The sequence below is a fragment of the Acomys russatus genome, chromosome 13, assembly GCF_903995435.1.
Source record: "Acomys russatus chromosome 13, mAcoRus1.1, whole genome shotgun sequence".
Taxonomy (NCBI): Eukaryota; Metazoa; Chordata; class Mammalia; order Rodentia; family Muridae; genus Acomys; species Acomys russatus.
Genome location: NC_067149.1, coordinates 35445451 through 35469342, shown reverse-complemented (window position 1 = coordinate 35469342; position 23892 = coordinate 35445451). Strand labels below are relative to the sequence as shown.

At 42.4% G+C, this 23892-nt stretch overlaps 1 protein-coding gene across 1 annotated transcript in view; it reads right to left on the bottom strand.

The window, feature by feature from the left end:
* The window catches only part of Lrrn1 (leucine rich repeat neuronal 1), a 36467-nt gene extending 13897 nt beyond the window's left edge, over positions 1-22570 (bottom strand). Inside the window, exon 1 of the mRNA XM_051155015.1 lies at positions 22503-22570. The gene's annotated coding sequence lies outside the window, so the exon portion shown is untranslated. The remainder of the gene's footprint in view (positions 1-22502) is intronic.
* Between the last annotated feature and the right edge of the window lie 1322 nt (positions 22571-23892).

The window sequence follows — 23892 nt, the reverse complement described above, 5'->3', positions numbered from 1 at the left end:
ATTTCTAGAAGTTGATTCCTTCTCAGGGTCTGAATTTAGGTCATCAGCCTTGGACATCAGGCTTGGTGGCAGCACCCCACCACACCACCAAGCATCTCACTGGCCCAAAACGCCACACTTCCTCACTTAGCTTGGGCTATTCAGGTAAGGCTGTGAATGATCTTTTGATTCTCCTTCATTCTCATTCCTGAAGGTCACTGGCCTTTAGTGTTCTACTAACCAAGCATATATTAGTAACACAGGAAAAAGGTCACCTCAGTTTAGAAATAGTTTTGTGGTTTCTAAACTGCCCTCCACACCATCATTCTCCCCTTTAATTTTTGCTTAGGAAAACTGGGGATAAAGCAGATGTCTCAGTTTATCATGCTGATGGCCAAACATCTGCAAACAATAGTCAGATTAGCTAAACAATGTTTATTTCAAACATGTCAAGGAATTGATCATAATGTTTTATGCTTAAAAAAAAAAAAAAAAGCCAGATTACAAATTTAATCTCTAAAATGCATAAATTAAAACCTTTATATTGATGATAGATTATAGGTTGCAAACTGTGTAAGGACGTAGAAATTCAAATGAAAAGAGTGTAAAGAGGATATGAAAAATAAGGGAGGGCTTGAAAAAGCATGGATTTAAGACTAGAGAGCCTCATGAAAAACATAACGCAACATAGCTAACTTTAATAGTAGCCTGAACTCATAATAAAAAAATAAAAATAAAATAAAATAAAATAAAATAATAATAATAATAATAATAATAATAATAATAATATTATTATTATTATTATTATTATTATTATTATTATTATTATTATTATTATTATTACCACCTGAAATCCCATGGAGTTCAGTATGGAGTGACTAAAATACAAACACTGTAAAACATTAGCTACAGCTTGGATGTAGTTTGTCATCCATTTGTAGCTTCATCGCATAGCAGTGATACTGACAGGCATTTTTAATTTTTAAGAGGTGGGTCTGGTGGGAGGGCCTTAGCCCATTGAGGGTACTGACCTCAGGAAGAAATATTGGCTTTCAGGGATTATTGAAAACTCGAGCCTGAACCCTGACCCTCTGCTTCCTGCCTTATTACGTGATTTTTTTTTTTTCCTTCTACAGTGATTCCTTATGAGTCTTCACTAGAGGCTAAACCTATGGGTTCACCCAATCTTAAGCTTTTATCTTTCAAATCTGTGAAATATACAAATATCTTTTTGTAATAAGGTTTTGAAACAGCAAGCAAAAAATATACTGTCCAATCGTCTTTGTGTTTCACAGAGACAAATGTCTGCGCAATCAGAAACCCGTGGAACACAGGGCTGAGGACTTGCTGCGACTGTAGCCCCAGACCCCCTCTAATTCTCAGGTAGTATGCAGCACACTGCCGTGCAGGCCCCAGTACTGGGCCAAAAGTTAGGCAATCCGAGTCTTTTCCTCTGGCTCTTGCCTCCATCTCTGAGCAGTGGGTATCGCTCCTTACTGCAGAGGTTCAGGCTCAGCTGACAGCAGACAATGTAGAAGGGCCCCTGTGCTTAGCATTCTACATGGGTAACGCTTCTTTCTGATTCTGACCCCTATGGGCTGCCCCTTATGACCGGAGGCATGACTCTTGGCCCTGGCTTCTTAAGAAAAATTGAATTTAGTTGTTTATTTTTATTTTCAAAGAAAACAGAAAAGATGTCTCAAGAAGAGGGTTCAGGAAGAGGGTTCATATTCTAGTACTACCAATTGCACAAAAGACAAATTACTTCACTTTCCTGCCGCTCGGCTTCCTTCTCTGTTAGCAGGGCACAGTTAAGGCTATAACTCCAATCCCAAGGGACCTGAAACACTCACACAGACACATGTGCCGGCAGAATACCAATGCAAATAAAAAGAGTAATAGTAGTTCATATTAGGGATACTAAAAATACTACAACCCTATGGGGTTTGATATAACCCTGAATTGTTGATGATGTGTATAGGATTTATTTGTTATTTAAAAAAAAAGATTGCCTCTTAGAAGCCGATCCTCCACTTCCCAGTTCACTTTCAGAATGCATTTGCACAAGTGCCATTATTTTGACGATAAGAAACAAGTCATAAAATGTTAATTAAAGCTTCACATTTTCGTTACTTAGAATTTCATCTTCGTAGACCAATGGGGAGTCTCTTTAAAGAAGTCTCCTTTGCATGCCCTATGTTAAAATGCCTTTATGTGCCTCTTAGTTACAAGGGAGGTTAGATTACAGGCAAAGCATTTCACATTTCTGGTTGTGGTATGTCACCTTCTCAACAAGTTTCATTCTCTACCCCTTTACCAAGAAAAACCAAAGCAAACGAACAGCAGAAGCCGGAGATGGCAATCCACCGTGTCTCCTACACATATCTCAGCTATTCTGGATGAAAGCAGGAAGCTAAGGGGATTAAGCTGTTAGTTTGTGAAAAGATAAGATGAATCCCTTTGAAGTCAGGAATCATTTTTTTTTTAAACCACGCACACACTCTTAGGAGCCTTTTCGTACAAAACGAACAAACGTATTTCAGTTTAGTACAGATCTGCACCACCCCATCAACACATACTTGTGACTCAGAGAAATCTACTCTCTGATCCACCCTTTTCTTCCAGCCTCTGCTGAAATCCACTGCCAGTGTGCAGGTAGTCAATTCAGCCTGACGGTACTCACTGAATCTGACTGACTTAGAGATCTCCACCGTTGACGATATCACAGGGCCAGGAACACCAGATCTTGCCTCTAGAGGGCTTATATTCTTATGAAGAGAGAATAAGGCAAGTACACAAGTGATTCTAGAAGAAAATACACATCAAAAGGAAGGAGTGCCTCTGTGGCTTCTCTGAAGAAGACACCAGAATTGCCAGCCTGTGACTGGCCTGCTCTATCAGTGCCACCTAGGAAAACTCCCTGCCACATCAGAAACATTCTGCATGTACATATCGTAGCATGGCAAATGTGTCTGGTGAGGACAAGAAATGGGATGTTTATGCTTTATTTTATTTTGATTGACTTCAGTGAGATTTAAATAACCAGATGTGACCTGCAACTACCATTGCAGGCAGCATGGCTATCTTTCTCCACATCCAGCTGCTTGATAGCCCGGGATCATTTTAAGGCTGTGAATTCTTTTGCCTCATGAGGGTTTGATGAGCTATATCCAGATGAGTTACGCAGATACAGGAATATTCTTAAGAGGGACACAGAGGGTTGACATGGGGATTAAGTTTAGATAAGTCCACCTTCCTGTGTCTCGGTTTGACTCTACCCAGACACCACTCATAGGCTCAGAGTATCTCTCAGGCTTTTGGCTGGACCCTGGTGTCTGCAAAGACATAGCTCGACTTGGTTTTGCCCTGTCTCTATCATGCATGTGCCCTAAACTTCATGTTCATACAATGACTGAGAGGTGCAGGGTTCCATTCAGTTATCACCATAGGCACTGTCCTCAACAGAGTGACTAGTCTACAGGTGTTAGGTAAATGTGAACTCAAGCAAACAAGGGCGTGTGGGGGTCACAAAATACATTTAGACAGTCTTCCACTGATTAGACTATTTTATCTCCCTTATACTACAAAGAACAAAGGCTCAATGAGATAGGTGTCAATGGGAGAACATGAAAGAAAAACAGAAAAGCCAAGATACTCTGCTAAATGGAAGTAGGCATCACGCTGCCCTTGGGGTACGCATCTTTATATAACAAGACAAACACAAAGACCTAAAAGTAGTCAGTGTACAGAGGGAAAGATAATCCTTCACTCTCCCACCATTGCTCTGGCTCAATTTCTTGTGGTCCCCCCAGTGCTGCCAGTAAGTATGTGGACACAGGGCCTGTACTGACGCAGGACAAATCACTGACAAATACTGACTCTTCCTTACGTGGCAGCCACCAACTGTCACTGTAGCTCCTCAGTGTATGGGTGTGTGTGTGTGTGGGGGGGTGATGTAAAGAGTGCTCCACACTAAATGAGATATCTATATAATATTCTATCCTCCCAAGGCTTGGGTGTCATTTGTGGAAGAGAGGGTGGGAGACTGTAAGAGCCAGAGGCGGAGTATGATTACAAAGAAACAGTGTACTGAGGACACAACAGGGCAGCTGTACATAGGAACTCACAGTGGCTGTGACTGCACGTAAAAGGCCCAAGATCAAGCCAGACAAAAACCCAGCATGAAGTAGGAGAGGTTTCTTACATCGTCCCTCCACCCAGGCTGAGGAGCTATGACAGTTGGTGGCTGCCAGGTAAGGAACAGTCAGTACTGTTCAGTGATGTGGGTCCTGAGAGTCTGGCCACGCTCCAGGTGATGGCCCTGTGGCCACGCACTTACAGGCAGCACTGATGGACTCAGTGGGCTTCGAAACAGAACACAGGAAATCGAGCAGTGGTGGGAAAGTGAAGGAAGGGGAAAAGGAGTGAATAAGATGGGAAGTGAAGGGAGAGAACAGGGGACAGACTTGATCAAAATATATTACATGTAGATGTGAAATTATCCAAACAGAAGGGCACCAGTTGAATAGTTGGGAAATAGAAAATCCCAGGGAAAGAATTCTCTTGCCAGACTCTTGGGATGAGGAAAGCACAAGTCTTCACTAGCACTGAGGCGTTCCTATGTGAAGAACTGGAGGCCCCCACTGTTCTTCAGCTTCCTGAAACTATTCAGAAATAGTCTCTGATGGTGTCTCCAGGTCTAGTAGAAGGCTGCGCATAGAATGGACACTGGAAAATGGCTCTGAATACAGAGGGAGGGAGGGAGGGGGGAGGAGAGAGAGAGAGAGAGAGAGAGAGAGAGAGAGAGAGAGAGAGAGAGAGAGAGAGAGAGAGAAGTTCATATTATCATGAGAAAGATGAAAATTGCTTTTGGGAACTCCCAAAATTATCTCTTTACTTGCCAATAGTCAAAAAAGGGAGGGGCTTAGAAAATCTAATATCGGGATGGGCAGCTCTTCAGAATGAAACAGTACAGATTTGGACCAACATGTGCTGGCCTCCTAGTCTCCTGACACCCATGGGGTACAGCAGCAGTGTCTTTTCCTAGTGGGTTGGGCTAGGATGCAGTGGGTCCATATATGTAGAACGCTAGGTCATACATGCGCATGTCTAAACTTGATCTAGGTCGAACTGTGTTCTAAGCAGGAATCTTAAGATCTTAGATGTTGACTGGTTATAGATACAATTAGTTAAGAAAAGCTGAGAATGGAATGGGATGAGCTAAAATATCACTAGTATCCTCTTAAAATAATGTTTCTACATTTATTTAATGTGTGTGCACACATGTGTGCATGCATGTGTGTGTGCGTGTGCACGTGAATGCAGACATATGCAAACAAGTATAGGTCCAGGAAGATTTATGGAGTCAATGCTCTTCTTCTACCGTGTGAGTCCTGGGGACTGGACTCAGATGGGTTCGGTTTGGTGGCAAGCACATTTACCTGGTAAAGGAAGAGAGACGATAATGAAACATAAGGAGAACTCTATGTTAGCAATGAGGATGTGCAAGCCAAGTCCCCAGAAGCTGGATAGGGGCAAACTAGCATGAGCCTGCTGACACTGCAGTAGCTTTATCTTGGTCTCTAGTCTCCAGAACTGTGAAACAATACATTTCTATTGTTTTAAGCCATCTAGTTTGTGGTGCTTTGATATAGTAGCCTTAGGGAACCAATACGCCTTTGGTTTTAATACACATAATAATTGCTTTGAGGCAATGTAAATTACTTTTCTGTGCTATTCACTAATATTTAAGGTACTGGCTGTCCTTCTGTACCTCCTCCCCACCACACTTCCAATACACTATGGCTTAGGGAGGGACTCTGTGTTCTATATTGTGTGTGTGGTGATAAGGAACCTAGTTCTTCATTTCAAGTGCTTCCGTAAACTCAATGACCTCTGCCTCTTCACTTCTAAGGACCGCATAGCCTAAACCAGTAATTATTTATGAATCATCGCAGTTCTGTGCCAAAACCACTTTCTCCCAACATTTTGATGGCCACATACCAGATACAGATTGGAAAACCCTTAAATCAGGAACAAGAAAATAATATTTTATTTTTTGTCCTGGTTAAATCACTTCTACAACTAAGTTTTTTTTTCTTTGAAAGAGATGGGCTATTTACATATCTTGAATTGAAGAAACAATTTAACATGATTGAATTGAGAAACGGACAGGAGGCTAAACAAACAGAACTGCAACCCACAACTGGGCTATTTTTATTGTTGCTTTTAGCAGGAACAGTGACATAAAAACTATCACGAAACCAATTAATTTTAGTCTTACAGAATATTTTACTTCCCTTTTTGTAATATGCCAACATGAAATAATTGCTTTCTAATTAGTAGCCTGAGTAAATGTTAAATAAGTGCTACATCTTTAGTTTGGCAACACTAATGCTCCTGGAAGGCCTAGGTTCGTTACTTTAAGTTCATAGAATTTTGCTTAATACTTTTACTTTGGACACGAACACAGATCTCACTGTGCTGTGTTAAATCAATAAGACAATGGAGCTGATTGCTACAATAGCTTTGAACACTGAACCCTGTAGAAGTACCTACGAAAATACGAGATCTACCACAGTCGATACAGAAAACGTCATGTATAGACTGTTAATGCCAAGCTATAGATTTCTGCATGCTCACCAAGAGGAGCACTTCCATTAGACTGTGTCAGATCTGGCTTTACTCCAAGGCAGAACTAAAGATTTGCCTGTAGTAGTGAAGACACTGTCTTCACCAAAATACACCAAAGAGTCTTATATTTATTTTAGGACATTTATTACATTTTCCTTTGCTTTATTAGGGTTCTGAACTGTCTCCTATTATTTTGGTCCAGCAGTTATCTGACATTTGGACTTTTAAATCCAATGAGATGGGAGCACGCATAGCTCTGATGTAGAGTCATTCTCTAAAGAATCTGGCTACTTGAGAGTTTCAAGTGTCCAAACTTAAAGAAATGTCAAGAATGTCTCTCTTTCACATAAAAGTGTTTCTTTTACATCTGAAGAGAGTGCTTGGAGCTCTAATTTCATTGGCATAGTTGGTAGATTGCTTGCTTTGCACTCATGAAACCCCAGGTTAGATTTCCAGCACTGCATAAATCAGGTGTGCCGATGCAGGCCCACAATGCCAACATTAGAGAGGTAAAGGCAGGGAGATCAGAAATTCACAGCTATTGGCTACACAACTAGTTCAATGTAGCCTGTAACACATTAGACCTTGTCTATAAATAATAAATAAATAAATAAAGTATGAAATCATATGCATTTTTGGCATAATTTCTCCTGTTGGTCAAGGTTAAATACATTCAGGTGAATGTCAGCAGCTGTCCTTTGACTTGAGAGGAAGCCAACACACAGAGCTCTATGCATTAAAGCAGCAAAACAAAGCCAGCTGTCCCTGAACTCTTAAAATAAACCTTATTTCCAATGTCTCTTCTAAGCTATTTTTATATAACTTGTCTAATAGGATGTGAAGAACTGCATGACTTTATCACATTGAGAGAATAAAGAGAACTATATACCTATACTCTGAGGAAGAGTGTGCTGTAACAGCCAAGGTCATAAGATGGCATGGCCAAACCCTGGCGGGGTCGGGAGATGCGCCCATCACACTGGGACCGCATACCTTTCAGGAGTTTTCAGTTTCATATATGACTGATTTGGTCTCCTTCAGGACTCCTTCAGAATTCTGAAGCAATTCTCATAATCTCATGTTTACTATCTGTCAATTGATTGATCAATCAATCAATCATATATCTAGCTATCTATATATCATTTATTTGCCCATTTACTCTATTGATGCTGTTTCTTTGGAGAGCCTTGATCTCTCTCTCTCTCTCTCTCTGTCTCTGTCTCTCTGTCTCTCTCTCTCTGTCTCTGTCTCTCTCTCTCTCTGTCTCTCTCTGTCTCTCTCTCTCTCTCTCTCTCTCTCTCTCTCATTCATCTACCTACCTACCTGTCACTTATCTGCCTTCTACTTATTGATTCTATTTCTTTGGAGAACCCTGACTAATTGAAGTGTCAGAATTCCCATAACAAATAAGGGAAAGGGTGAGTTTAAGCCAAGTTTGTTACCTTTTAAGTTCTTAGTATTTTATGTCATAGCACTAGCTTCAGCCATCTAACTGGATTTCAGTGCACACTGCGACACAGTGCATTGTTCCATTTGTTACGTAAAAGAAAACTAACTTGTAATGTAAAATCTAGAAAAATGTTAGGCTTGGGAAATTTGAAAATTTAAATTTCCGGTTATCTCAAATTTCCTAGAAAGCTTGTAGTTTCAAACTTCAATGTTTTTCTCCTCTTTTAAAAGTTTATTTTTAACATAATTTTCAAAACCCTGATAACAAATTCCTATTGGATATATATGTTATTAACTAGAGCCCTTGTCATTAACTTATATTTTCACAAATTTCCTTTTTTCTTCCAAAAGTAGACTTGAGTGTGTGTGTGTGGAGGTGGCATATAGTTAATTAGAATTTCTGTTAATCAGGTCTTTAAATTGTTTTTGGCAAATTACAATCAGGTGAATTCCATTAATTTGAAGTCATTTCTTATTATAGAATCTCCTTGATACAGATGTGTCCCTATCTTTATATGGATTTGAAACTAATGGTCCAGTACTCAAAAGTGCTCAGAGCATGGGTGACCGGGGCACCATAAACCCACCAGAGCCCTTTAGTGGCTGGTCCATCATTATGCAGCTACGGGCTTGTCTAATCAGATGGTGCAAGGGAACTGCTGAAAACATTAGCATGCCCATAGGCACTATAAATCATCCTTTCCAGGCATTCTTCTCAATTCACAGGTTTTATTAAGTTGTAAGTAAAAAGAATAATCACCCTTGAATATCCACAGTATAACTCATAACCATTAAACTATAAGGTAATCCATTGTGATTAGAAGCTCGTATTTATTACATACTCAACCCCTAGATTTCTGATATAATTTATATTTAACATTTTGAACTTTCATTTCAGTAATGATGCAAAACCTAAAGTTACCTCTAAAATAAAAGGGTTCTTTCTTAACATACCATTTGACTAATAGAGACTGTCTGTTCCATTTTCTCTGCTATTCTCAATGTGCGCTTGACTTTCTTCTTCTGAAACAACCATGTCATCTCATGAGACTTTGAGGATCAAGCTATTGCTGGAATAGAAACACAGCAAAATCAACCTGTTCCTCACTGGGTTTGGGTAAAAATCAGTAATAAAATCAGGTACAACTCTAAGAAGGGACATTGATGAAGAATCTTTTTTTTTTTTTTAAATGAAGAATCTTGAAGAGCCTGCAAGGAACTGTGTAGTGTACAAAACCACATACATTTATGCTGTTTCTGTTTTCTCTTCCTTCCTTCCCTCCTTTTTTACCATATCAAGTAGAAGACATTACCAAAATTGGGACCGTTGTACATATCTTAATTACAAAAATTCTTTTTTGTTGTTGTTGTTGTGCTCTGCACCAAACAAAACCTGCCTTGTCACCTGATAAGGAAGCACCTTACAAGTTCTCGCCAGGATTTTACATTTAAGGACAAACTAAACTGTGGGATAACCAAGTAATTCAAGTGGCTATAACAACGAAGGAACACACACACGCGCATACATATAGATGTATATGTTCTCTGGTAGTGGGAATTGAACATGAGGCCTTGCACATGATATACAAGTTCTCAGCACTGACCTACATTCCAGTATTTTAAAAGTGTTTTTAGACATATTTTCCCTAAGCTTGCCTTGAACTCGTTCTGTAGCCCAAGCTGACCTTGGAACTGTGACCCTGCCTTGCCTTTGCCTCATAAATGCCTGGGATCACAAGCTCGTGTTCCCAAGCCTGGCTGAGGAAATGTTTAATGTTACTCTAAATTGTATTTATAACAGCAACAACAGGACTTAAACAAAACCAGAAAAATCAGTCAAGCTTTTGAAGGATCCAGCCTTAGGTTCCAACATGAGGGCTAAGAATGCAAACATACAGCTTTGTAGCTTTTAAGTCTCGAAAGCCTGGGAAGTACCCATGTTAGCACAGTACTTGGGGCTGATAAATAGTACTACCAACATTGCTGGTGTCAGGTGTTCCGTGCATTCCAAATGCACAGGCATAATAGAAAGAAATGAGAATAATTTGCTGAGCAATGCTTCTGGGGCGGAGGCCTGGAGGGAGCTGCGCAGTGTTCTTCCTGGAGGGGAAGGTGTGTGCACAGGAGTGGTACTTGGAGGTAACTGTGAATGCTTCTTTCCAGATCTGGTCTACAGACATGCTGGTGACCTAATAGCCTACAAACTGGGGCATCCAAAAAGAGAGTCATCTGCTCCCCAGTGACTAGCACTCTACTGGTGAAAGTCCAAAGCAGACTCCCGGAAGAAGGGTGTGGAACCATCTGAATGGAATGGGATTTAGGTCATGCCACAAGTGGGATGGAAATCCAGACAGAGAAGCGTATATAGCGCTTTTATTTTTATTTTTTTGCTAAAGCATTTTCATTTATTTCTTATTGGGGGAAACCATGGGATCATTGCTCTAATAAGGACTAGCTATACGCAAGGTTGAGGGGAAGGAGGAAGAATAAATAACAATCTTTGGGAAGTAGTTAATAATAAGCCTTTACAACAAGCTAAATGAAAATGTAAGGAGACCTGGCTTGGGGGTAGCAGTGATAAAGAAAGACTGCATTTAAGGAACATTTGGGAATGACAACTCCAGAAGCATCTATTAGGAATTACAGCTGACAGGATGTGAAAAAAAGAGGAGTTATAAAACGTGGAGGTCTTCTGCGATGAGGGTGGTTCCCAGGCGCAGAGATCCAGACAAGGGCATTATTGGAAGGGAAATGAGTTCCCACTGGAGTGATAGAGTGTGGGAGTGAAGGTCTGGGTTTCTTCTGCTCTGTGCCCCTCCCTGCTGGGCCGCGCCCACAGTGGCTTCATATGCACAAAGCAAACTCTGTTACACAGATGAACTGAATTCTGGATATAGACATTACTCTTCCCTCTCACACCTCAGAGTGAAAATACAGAGCAGGCATTTGTGTGTAGACAGCCGGCACTTGGGAGTGAGACTGCTCTCACTTCCCATAGTGAGACTGAAATACGGGCGTTTACTTCATCAAGATCTAGCAGGACCCTTCATAAGCTCTCAAGGGGTAAGGGGAAAAAGAGAGAGAGAGAGAGAAAGAGAGAGATAGAGAGAGGAGAGAGAGAGAGAGAGTAACAAAGGGTCATACAACAAAAGTATGAAAGATAACGGAACTTGCTTAAAAACAACTGAATAGGAAGACGGCATGATGACTCAGTCAGCGAAGTGCTTGACTTGTAAGCCCAAGGACCAGAGTTTGATCCACCAGAACTATGTAGCTTCATGTTTTAAAAAAGCCAGGCATCGTTGATGGGTATTTGTAATCTCAGCACCAGGGAGGCAGAGACAGGTGAATCTCTGGGAGTCCCTGGTCAGTCCTATGGTCTCAGCATGCACTCACATATGCACACCCAAGTACACTCCCAGCTACTCTGTCTCCTGTTTTGCAAGCCCATCGAGCTGTTTCTCGCCTCTGAGCTTTCACTTGAGAAGCTCTGCCTGCTCTACACCCTTTGCCTAGCCAACTCTTGATCGCCCCACAGGTTTCTGTTCAAAGATCTCCCTTTTGGAGAGTTTTTCTCTTAGCTATCTCCATATCACAGTCTTCAGGCCCCATGTTCACTGGACCTTATGCAGCCATGACTTCATATTTACTGGGTGATGATGACCTGATTGTCGTGTTTCCCTCCCAGAGGCTGGCAAGTTCCACGTGGGAAGGCAGACTGTATCAACTGCTTTGCTCACCACTGTGTCCCCAGCTTATGTGGAAGAAAGAATCCGCTCACAAGCGGTGCTGTCACTGTTTGCCAAGTGACTGAACTGCAGACTGTCATGCTCTGAGAATCGTGCCAAGTTCTCTCCCATGTATATTCCTCTCTGCAGACGAGAGAGGGTGGAAGAAAAACAGTCTTTTAGAACCAACCCAAGGCTGCATAGCCAGTATGTCTTATAGCAGAGAGGCAAACCTAAACACGTCTGGCCTCATCTAATCTTTCCTCTGATTTGCTCACAAGTATCTACAGAGGGCCACTTAACTATTTTACCTTGCTTCCACTTATTATATCTCTCCACTGAGTCTGGGAGCTCATTTAGGATGGAAATAATGCCATGCAAATTTACATACCCCTCATGTTGCCCTTCTGAAAGAACTCTATATTCTATGTTCATGTGATGAATATTTGGATTATTAACATCCTTAAGTAATAGTATCATGGACACTTTCTCAAACTTAGTTCAATATTTTATAACCACCTCTGAGAGACACTAATACCTGAGTGTAATGCATGCATAGGAACAACTCATCTTCTACCCTAGAACAGAGCTATGGTTAAAAGATGCAGTATTTAGCGAAACAAAACAGACACACTATGGAAATCTCTTCTCCAGCTCACTGAATATTTGCTGAGTGCATTTCCCCCATGCCAAGTGCTTCTATGGGTGCCAGGGACCAGAGACTAAGTTGTAGGCTTTTTCTGTATGGAGCTACTTGGTAGCGATGGCATTACACTGATATAAATAAATAATCTTAGATTAAGACAACATGTCCCATATTGGGTGAGGAAAAGGAGGAGAGCTGAGAAAAGCAAAGGCTGCATGAGAATCCAGCCTGGGGAAGCAGGGCTGAGCATTCCTGCCCTTCCATATTTACCCACACACACTGGGCCAGTTCCTTGTCTCAGGTTCTGTTTGTTTGTTTTGTTTTTATGTTTGCTTCTTTGTTTCCCCCACAATACTTAACTTTCAGGGTTGCTACATGCTCCTCTTAACACACTTAGAAAATCATACTCATTAGCTTCCAAAGATAGCCAGGTGACCATCTGGGAGTAAGAATAAGAGCTAAGAGTATGTGCGATTTTTTTTTTCTTTGCCAAGAGCTAATAAAGTCATGTGTTGTCAAGCAGCATGATGAGATAAACAAGACAATGTCTATGAAATTCTTTGTAAATGATCCTCGTCTCCCTCTCACAGGAAGCTCAAAGCTGATATTCTGGATTCACTCTTTCATGTGCAAATAAAAACCTCCCAGCTGTAACAAGGCAGAGGCTGGGAAGTTAACCAGTCTCCTCTGGGAATGGCTGCCATGAAGCAAGCTCACCTTTTCTGGCTCACTTTTCTTGTGTCCTCATGTACAAAAGTTTTCATGGAAGTTTTTTTTCTACATGTTGTAACCCAATGAGGGAGCCACTGTGTGGTTAATAACACCATCGTATTATGTGGACTTTTTAGTCACTAGTGTGGTGAACTACATCAGCTTTGTTAAATATACTTCTCCAGGTATTTTGTTATCGGGACAGGAAATAGACTAGGACAAGATACAATCTGGAAATCATAACAACAAAGGCTCGGATGCATGCATCTATTTGTCAGTCTTTAAATATAACGTTCTCTTAAGTTCTCCCACAAAAAGCGACACTGTGTGAGCCAGTGAATTCATAGAACACCTAGTCTGACTCTTCTTGTCCCTTTTTTTCTTGCCTCAGAATTAGCATCCTGGGGATGCAGACATATAGCAGGCAGAAAGGTCAGTTTCTGGCACAGTCCCTCTTCTGCGCACTGCTACCAGGTACTACGGATCGTTTATTGTGCACTATGTGAAGGGCTCTGTATGCATGTTGGTGGTCTAAGGTAGGTTTTATCATTACAAGCCCCGATTTGCAGACAGGATTCTCAGGCTCCAGGAGATACCTGCAGACCTCAGAGTCCTTTTGAAACTAATTTTTCCTAATCCTACAAACTGCCCCGTTACCACCCCCACCCTGCTGACTTTGGGCTGTACATCCTGAAACACTCTAGCACTGACTGCCGTGCTGCTCCGATGCATCCTTGCCGTGCAGGAAGGAGAACACTCTGTAGAAACGGCTCAAGTAGATGTTTTGAACATCGCTACATGTTATCCTCAGAACATCGCTGCAGCTTGAAGCTCTGAAAAAAAAAAATCATTTAACACTTTTCCCCGTGATTCCGAAACTTACCTCTGCAAATGTTCACGAGAGCAATTCCATTCAACTGTTAAACACTGTACATGTGCCTTTCCTGTGGTGCTTATTATTGGTGTGGTTGGTGGATATGTGTGTATATGGACATGCGTATGTGCATATGTGTGGAAGAGAGCATACACATGTGGTGTGCATATAAGTGTGGAGGCGAAAGGTCAGAATTGCGTGCCTTTTTCTATTGCTTTGCACTTTGTTTGAGGGAGGCTCTTTCACTGGCCATGGAGCCTGTGATTAGCTAGAATGACTGGTCAAGAAGCTCTAGGTCTCCTGGCGTGTTCGCCTTCCCAGCTCTTGGATTACAAGTACATGCCAATGTCATGTCTGCCTTATTCCATAGGAGTTTGGGATCCAAACTCAGGTCCTCACGTTCACACAGAAAGCACTTTATCCAATAAGCCATTTCCCTACCACCTAAGTGGTCAAGTTTTAGAAACCAAAGTTGAGTCAAGGATAATGAAACAATATGCTGTGATAATAATGATCAGAAGAACATAATCTTCAAAAATGCATTTTTATCCGTTCAAATGTAAACATACTTTAAAAATATGCCATTAGTAATCACAGTGTAATATTAATGGACAGTTCAATAGTTATTAGATAAGTAAAATATGAAACTAGATTTGAAATTAAAGCAATAAAATGTTTTATCATAGATAAATATTACTCTACATGAAATTACAGAATTTTGTAGAGCACAGATGGTGCTCATCCAATCCTGTCTTCTCGCTCTAGAGCCGCATTTAAACAGGAGGAGACATAGCAAGTACTTCAGTGGTGAAGACTCACAGTGAGATAGACCCAAGTTCACATCCTGACTCTGCCTCTCACAAGCTCTGTGAGTCACAGAAGAGGGTCTTAAAATGCCTTGGCTAGAAAGCACACACGTTGTATTTGGAATAAAGAATTTAATTTGAAAACCTAAGTCATCCATCTATCCATCCTCTCATCCATCAATTACGTATTAAGGCCATACTACTGTGTGTCTTCTGGCAAGTTCTTTAGCACTTTCTTTGTTTCCAAAAGAGCTGTAAACTACTAGGGATCTATGTGACAGCTGTAAATAAGTTAATGCATATAAAGTGTTTATGGTTTCTCCTGGTACACTTCAGATGCTGAGAAGTAATATTGGAGATTATTATCATTCTCCTACTACTCTGGTGTGTTAGGGAAAATGATAAACTCAAGGGATATAATTTAAAGGCCCTATGTAATATTTTCCTTCCAATTATTAAGCATCTCATTTGCATAGACCCAATCTCTCATTGCCCTGCTCAGCTGTGATGGTGAAGCCATTTGGAAACTTCTTCACTAGGGGTCTGTTTTGCTGGTGCTGTTCTTCATACAGAAAAAGAAAAATATCCCGTACGGAAAATCTGTGCATAAACCTTGTGCTTTCCTGAAAATATCTCTGAAGTCTCAGCTGGCCTCCTGGGTGAGAAATGATGAGTTTGTGAGTGCATGAGGAGGTGAGCTGTGTCCCCACAGAGTAAAGCAAAGTTAACTGGTCCTCTGGGGGACTGAGCCTTACATGTTATCCTCAGAGCTCAGAACCCTAATCAGCAATAACAAGCCACAGAAATCCAGTAACGGTTATTTCATTGGCCTCAGTTGTTCCGTGATGGTTGGATGAGTTAATGAGAATGCAGATTCCATAACTCATGTCGGACGAATTAATGTAGATTCCTTTAGTGCCTTGGAACTCTCAGGATGTAGCAGAAATCCTACATAACTCTTAGTTAGGATTATGTGTATCACAGAGAAGGCATAAAGCTTTGAGTGCCCACACAGCTTAGCACTCTTCTCCCATGAAAACATTACACTGCACAAGAGAAGAAAAGGGTCAACACACTCTTTTGTCTTGAGAGAAAGCTCTTTTCAAAACTCACTTTGATGCACCAGTCTTATGAGGAGGAAATAAATATGCATAAGCTTTTCAGTATGGAGTCTCTCCCTGCCCCCCTCTTAACTCGTGCGTGCGCGCGCGCACGCGCGTGTGTGTGTTGTATACATACATATGCACACATGTGTGCATGCACATGCACATCTTGATGGTCATCTTTTTTGGTTTTACGATACAGGGTTTCTCTGTGCAGCCTTGACCTTCCTGGACTCGCTTTGTAGACCAGGCTGGCCTCGAACTCACAGCAATCTAACGGTCATTTTCTGATAAGAAAGCTGAGCTACCCACCCCTGGCCAAGAAAAGAAACAGTCAAATCTGGAAAGCTACATTACTGAAGCCTGCAAGATGACCTAGAAGATAAAGGTGCCAGCTGCCAAGACTCTGACCTTTTCTTCTAGTTATCATCGACAAGCTCAAGCAGTTCTTCAAGTATCTGGGTGGAACTTGATCCCTGGGTTCTACATCATAGAACTGAGTCCTGAAAGTTGTTCTATAACCTCTACACATGGCGTGGCACACACACAAATGCACAAATATAAGAAATATATGTGTGTGTGTATATATATTTTTTCCACTCAATGCACATATTCTCAGTAAATCATCCTCTCTGTTTTTCCACATTTTCTAACCCTACCATCACTGTACTTGAGCTTTCTTCCCAGTTTGTCCCTGATATTTTTTAAGCTGCTATGGTCAGAAGGAGTGTGACAACCATGTTCTTTTGCAGAAAACCCATGGAAATATGTTAAGTGACTTGCTCAAGGTCATGGTTCTTGTTGCTTTAGTTAGTAGAGAGAAAGGAAGAAAGGATGATAATACTTGCCATCTCTGACTGGGACATGTCCCGGTGAGAAGATGTACTTAATGATTGTTCAAATTTTAAAGGTCAAAGACATGAGGCATTGTTACGTTCATCATCAACGCATCCACATCTTCGTCTAGGCAAGCATGTGCAGTGTTGTTTATTACTATGGACTGTCTGTTTCCTGCCTCTTATGTTTTGAAAGTGCCCTGAATCCTGAGAGTGCTATGAGGAGTGAAAAAGTAGGCAGCTGTCTGAAGTTCTTCATACACTGGAGTTACAGGTGGTTGTAAGCTACCACATGGGTGCTGGGGACTTGACCTGAGGAAAAAACCTGTTTTTCTTCAAGAGCAAGCAGTGATCTTAACCGTTGAAACATCTCTCTAGCCCCCCATGGGTTCTTTCAAGAGGAAAACAAAACAAAACACCCACAAACCACCTTAGCTGTAGGACTAGAGACCAGAAAAATCACCTTGTAGGAAAGATGAGGTTGTTCCCTCGAATGTTAGTTACCCAGAAAACTACAGCATTGGTGCCGAACTCTGGTTCTTTGCAGTAACAATCCTAGACTCATTCAATACCTTTCCTGGATCTTTTACAAGAGTTCTCACAGGGATGTGAACCGGCAGGACAGTTGCAGGACACTCAGAAGGTCAGACATTTGGGCATTGGTATCAGAGCTGGGAGCTGCCCTGAGCTTTCCTGACTGTGCACTGTACTTGATTATGCCAATTATTATGGATACAAATGAAGATTCACTACTATTGTGAAATAACAATGGGGGTTAATGATATTCTTTATTCCTACAGGGGGAAATTACAGACATGAAACCAATTAAGCCACCTTTCTTTCTTTGCAATGCTGTTTTAGTTGTCCTAAGTGAAGATCCGCACAGTGTGCTTACTGCTAGTAAAGACAGACTAATTTGTTCTTCTTTCCCAGATTTTACTGAGATAGGCACTGGCATTGGGGCTGTCCAGGCTTCCTCTTCTGAATTGAAAATGACTATGTTAATATGGCAGCTCACAAAAGGCAGTTCTAAATGGGAAAACCAAATATTTTGAAATGAATATTCAACAGCTAACTCCTTTTAGAGGTCCAGCATCACTGCTCTTGAAAATCTCTTTTAGGTAAAGCTTCCTGGTCGCTTTTTCCTGGACATGGCTATGGGAAAGCTGTCCTCCTACAACTGACAAGGTGCCTTCAGAGAACAATGGCAGGCTAATTTTTGTGTTCCTCAAACTTCAAATAGTTGAACTTTAGTCCCAGGTCTACAAACTATTTGTCACAAAAACCTTTCACATAGAAGGATGCCATGTCACATGTATATTGTTAACGTAACTATGGTAACCCCCCAAAAATGCCAACAATGTGTCTGTTTCATACACAAATGAGGTGACAGCTGTGGAGTCCATGTCTGCCCATAGTATAATAGATGTGAGCTAAGACAGCCTGGGTCAGAAGATTACAACTCATTTACAGTAATCAGAGCTTTCAAATAGCATCACAACTCTGAGCTATACAGAGTGCAAATGGAAGGTAAGAAGCCAAACTAAAAGCAGGCTCTACTCCATAGCTTTCAAACTAAGTGTCTCAACCTAGTGCATTGGTCTTTTTAGCAAGTGATCAAAAATTAGGGTGGATGGGATCGCCGATGCGTATTGCAAACCTACACCTATTTTCTCTGCTTCTTAGGGGCAATATTTCAGACCAGGGCATATGATTATTCCATCCAAGTTAAATGTTTATGGTAGTTGTGGTATTAGAGGCAAAGCTTCTATAATCCTTTTGACAGTCTAATTGATTATGGTTGTTAGTTCTTTCAGCCGTCAGTATTACAGCTAAGCAATCTCAAAGTTGGCAGGTTAAGGGAGACATACCAGATCGCTTATGTATAAATGGTAATAGCCTACTTACCAACCAATTAACTGGTAAAATAAGGCAAAGTCAACACCATTTATTATGCTTGTATCTGTTCTTTGAGACATGGAAACTAAGTTCTGAAATATATGCAAAATGGTGATATGAGAGAGAGGCAGGTGGAGGGAGGGAGAAAGAGAGAGACTTAAAGTAAATTTCATTTAAAACTTTAAGGACAAATAATTCATTTGTGCTTTCTAAGATCTTGCAATTTACTAAGTTTGGCCTTTGTATCTATTCTGTTCTTTGAGACAAAACAACAGAGTACATGTTTTTCCGACTTCATCTATATAATTTTAATTTCATTCTGAATAAAATATTAATCAAAGTTCTATTCATGAGTTAAAGATATTTCCATTGTTCTCAGAAACCAAAATATGATTCTAAAATGGAACCTCCTTTATCTTCACATTGGCTTAACCCAAAATAGATGTTGAGCATAATAATTTTTAAAAGTTAAATACAGTATTTGAGCAGTTTCATATTAGTGCTGAAGTGAATCAGAGAATAACATTTGCAGTTGAAATAGACATTTTGAGAATGCACTGTGAAAGTCTAGTAAAAATGGAAGTTCTGCCTGCAATGCATCATATTTTATATACAGTTTATTGCTGACTTAACGTGGCATAAAAGCCTATAATAAGATAATTGATTATTTATAGTCAGATGAGTGGGGGAATAGAAATATAACTCTAATAGTAGATATACTTCTTAGGAGTAGATTTTAAAATACTTATTCTATTCTCTGAATACGTCACTGAGAGAGAATATTTGTAACAGGCAGAGCAAGCAGTTCAGGTCAAGAGTCCAGTAATATCAGATTCTACAGAGGCAAGGGTTAGTTTTCTTGTGTTTGTCTTACTTGTTAATTTCATAGTTCCAGGCTCTAACAGGAGCTACCTATGACTGTTTTGTCAGAACTATCATCCTTAGTTGGATCTAGTTTGAGTTTCTTTTATTTAACAATGTTTTCTACTATTAAGTAACTCATTACTGTTATTTACAAAGGAATGCAGATTCAGTCTTTCGTGCAATAGAGATCTCACCCAGAGAGGCCAACAGCCAACAGTTCGCAGATGTGATACCATGGCTTCTAAGCTTGATTTCAAAACTACCCTCTGATAATTTTTTTACAACAAAAGTGCATGTGGACTTCCGTAATTTAGAAATGCCATCTTTATGTTATAGTCACCCCTCAATTCCATCAGGGAGACAGAATGCCAGTTTTGAGAGTCACAGAAGATCTCAGTACACCAATGTTACTTCTGACTTCTGCATAGCTTTAAGACAGAAAATGCAAACTTGGCTATAACACTTCTTAGATTGGACTCCATTCATTTGTTTTTTTTTTCCTCCTTGGAGTAGACTGCCTTAAAGATAAAGGGCACAGGACCAGAATATAATAACCATAACAACAGCAACTTCAGAAAACATGCCACACAGCATGCCAACATCTGTTGTCCACCCCTCTTCCCAATCAAGCCCCTGAAAGCAATCTGGTCTTTCTGTTGTGTTGTAATGTCTCCTTTGGTGAGTATGTGGAATACACAGGCAGACACTGTTGAGTGAATAGGTTTCTTTTCCCCTTCCACAGTGTTTAGGACTGACAAAAGAAGAGTTTCTGGTGCTGGCCCGTCAGGGGTTATAACTGCAGGCCTCACATGTGGCCCATGCTGCTCGGCTTTTGTTCCATCGCTCTTACAATGTCAGGAGATGAGCAGCATGGCCGACCAGCTAATATTATACAAGACAGAATGCTTCGGGAACCCATTGAATGACACCCCTGTTCACTGTTCTGTACCGAGACTCCCTCTCACATACACACCGGGGCCCCCTCCCTTTACTGGAATGGGATGCCCATCACCGTCTATAATTTCAACACCAAAGCATCCCAAATGAGGCTAAGCGCACAGTGACTGTTCTAGTGAGATCTTCCAGTTGATCAGTGACAACTACCTTTTCCTACAGTACTTATCTCTCTGCAAATGTTGGCCAAGACAAAAAAAAAAAAAAAAATTATTTAAAGGAAAAGAAAAGAACTCTAAAAGTTGAGCCAGTCAGTGAAGAAATCACTTCAAGCCACCAGAAGTGGGTTAAAGTTACTGCTTTCACAGGAACACTTGCTATATGCAGCATGCACATACACAGCCAGGTAAGAGCAAGTGGGTCTGAGCTTTCTGTAATACCATACTAAGAATCTGGCTCTTGAATAAAGGTGTCAGCAAGCCTTGGGATCCCCCAAACAGAGAAACTCACACTGCGCCTTTATTCCACGTTCTTAAGGTCTATTGTTAACTGAAGACTCCTTGTCTTTTCAAATTCCTTCATGTGAATGGATGAGGCCAGACATCTGCCAGGATCCGCTCACATTTGCATGCAAATTAGAGACTTCATGACACGCATGCCCTGGAGCCAGTAATACCACTTCGACTCCAGCTTTATACAGGTCAAAGTATAAGTCTTTGTGAACTTTCCCTTTTTCAAGTTCCAGCTTTTAAAAATGAAGTAATGACAATACACGAGCAATATGAATTGCCTAGATGGTTGTGGTAAACTGGACTACAAAAGAAGATAACAATATTGCCTCAGAAGATCCTACAGGAAAAAAGCCCAAGTCATCAGTACTTGTTCCCTCAGCGAATTTGAATTCCACATCTGTTTTATTATCTGGCGTCGGGAATGAATGTACTAAGGACAGAACAGGATTTAGGAGCTTTTTGCCTACACGGTTCAGACACACTCAAAGGCTTTTACACTCTGATCCCTCACTCTTTGCACAGTTGGCTTTGAAGCTATTGCTGTGGATCCCGCGCAGGCAAGGTCCCTCCAGCGCAAGTACTCCTATGGAATCTTCCAGCCTACTGTCGGTCCATGCCCGCTGTCTGGCAGCAGTCGCAGGATGAACTCTGCAACCTGCCAGTGCGCCAGGCACCTCTTGGCTGATAGTCTTTTCTGGGGAAACCCAGGCAGCTAAGGACTTCCCCCTCAGGTAGTGGTGACTGCAAGAACCTAGGGAGCACCGAGGCAGTTGGCAGCAGCCCACACCAGGCTTCATGCAGCACAAAGGGCACTTGCTGGCAAACTTTCCTAGCCACTGACCCCTAGAGCAGAATGCCTGGAAGAGATCAGGGCTTCCTTGAGATTTCCACATCCATGGCAAGCCTCCTTAAGGGACTATCCCACTCTAGGCTCAAAACAGTTTTCTCTTTTCTGGACTACATAATAGTTGAGGTGTGTTCTCCCCGGTGCTCTTAATATTCCCAATGTTTTGTTAATTGCACTCCCTGCTCTTTATTCTTAACATCCAGGCCATTGCCAAGACCTGGTCCTCTCCTCACAACCTCCCACCTTCCTTTCCTTTTGACCCCATTTCCAACAACCTGGGTCTTCTGTTGGTGCTCTTCCCAGGCCCCAGCTTCTTTCCCGCTCACATTCCCAAGCCTTCCCTTTTCTTTCCCACTCTGATGGGTCTCTAAATTCTTGGGGGGCTCAGCTCCAGTCATTGCCTTTTTCCTATTTCTGTCTGGCCTTCTTTTTCAAATATCGCTCTGCCCTCCCTTCTTCATTTTAAAGGCAAGAGGGCGATAAGTAGATTCTCATTTCCCGACTTCCTTTAAAAAAAAAAAACCCAAAACAAACAAACAAACAAACAAAAAACCTAGCTCCAGAAACCGCGCCCCCTTGTTTCCCTTAACCCGCGATCCCAAGGTTTCTTAAAGCCAAGCTGCCAAGTTTTCCTCTACTTCCCCGGTGCTGCCTCCCACACCTCCCACCTCCCGCTGCCTCCCACACCTCCTGCTGCGGCCCAGTTGGTCAGGGCACTCACCCTAAGGCCCGGCTGGCGGGTTGTTGGGGTGCGCACAGAGCGGGTGGTGGCAGCAGCAGCAGCAGCAGCCGGAGGTTGAGGACTAGCGGAGCAGCGCCTCCACCCAGCCCGCAGCGCGCACTGGCTCCTTGGGGGACCCCGGCAGAGCACCAAGATGCAAGGCGAGACAGCCGCAGGAGCAACAGCTGCTGTGCGGGGCTGGGCTAAATCCCGTTCTGGGGGTCGGGGTAGAGGCAGGCAGGATTGGGAAAGAAGGTAGAAGAAATGGGGTGCAGAGGGCGGGGCAGCGAACGACCAGATCTCAAGGAAGGCGCCCTTGGCGCCTGGGGTTGCGGCGGCACTGATGCTGCTGCCTAGGAGGACACCGCGGGCCCCGGGCCCCGCCCGGCAAGCGCTGCAAACCGGGGCGCACGGGCCTCGCCTAGGTCCGCCGCTCGCTGCCCGCGCCCTCCGTGCGCCCCGCTTTGTGCTCCCCGCAGCCGGCGTGCACCTGGTGTAAGCAAAAGCGGTCAGCTGATGGGCTGCGCGCCGATTGGCTGCTCAGCCGTCTCCTCCCCTCCCGCCCGACCCCCTTCCCGGCCTCCCACTCCAGGCCTCCTGCCCCCCACGCCCGCCTAAGCGCAATCCTGCGCTGGGGCACCATCTGTAGCCAGTCCAACAAAGGGGCAGCTCGGCCCGCTACCCCAGCCTGCCAGACTGCTGCGCTGCTACGCCGCTGCAGGGCGCAGGGAACCGCTCCTTTTTTTTTTTTTTTTTTAAATAGGGACGAAAGGCTGCGACTAGGTGAGGGAGGAAAGGAGGGAGGAAAAAGCCCTTGTAAGAAGGCCATAGTCACAATGGGACTGCATCTCTGAGAAAGGTAGAACTCTGGTTCCTCCCTTAAGCAGACAAAATTCAATCGAGTCTCTGTACGAGATATAACCCTTCCTTTGGAAATAAGGGAAGCTACGTGGTGCATACATGCATCAGCTCGGTGGGACTGGTTCATGCCCTTGCCTTAGAGATAGTACTGGGACCCTTAACTGCATGGCAAAGCCACTGCCAAATTCCTTGGGGCTTTCTGGAAACGATTCTGAAACTTTGAAACTACAGTTTTTGTTTGGTTAGGTGTGAGAGTTGTGTTCACATGAGCAGAGGATTCAAAGTGCAGACCGTTCTCAGGAGACCCTGAGAGAGAGCGTGGGAGGCAGAAGGGAAAGGAGGTGGTGGAGGAGGCGGGGTGGGGAGGGTTGGGGTTGGTGTACCTGAACCTGTGTCTCAACTTCAGAGAGGCAGCCTGAAGCAAGGCTCAGGAGAAGCCCTTGATACACGTTACTGGGGGAATCAGCTTTAAGCCAGGCAGCATCATTAGTCATCAACGTTGAACAACTTAGAGAAAGAGAACATGATT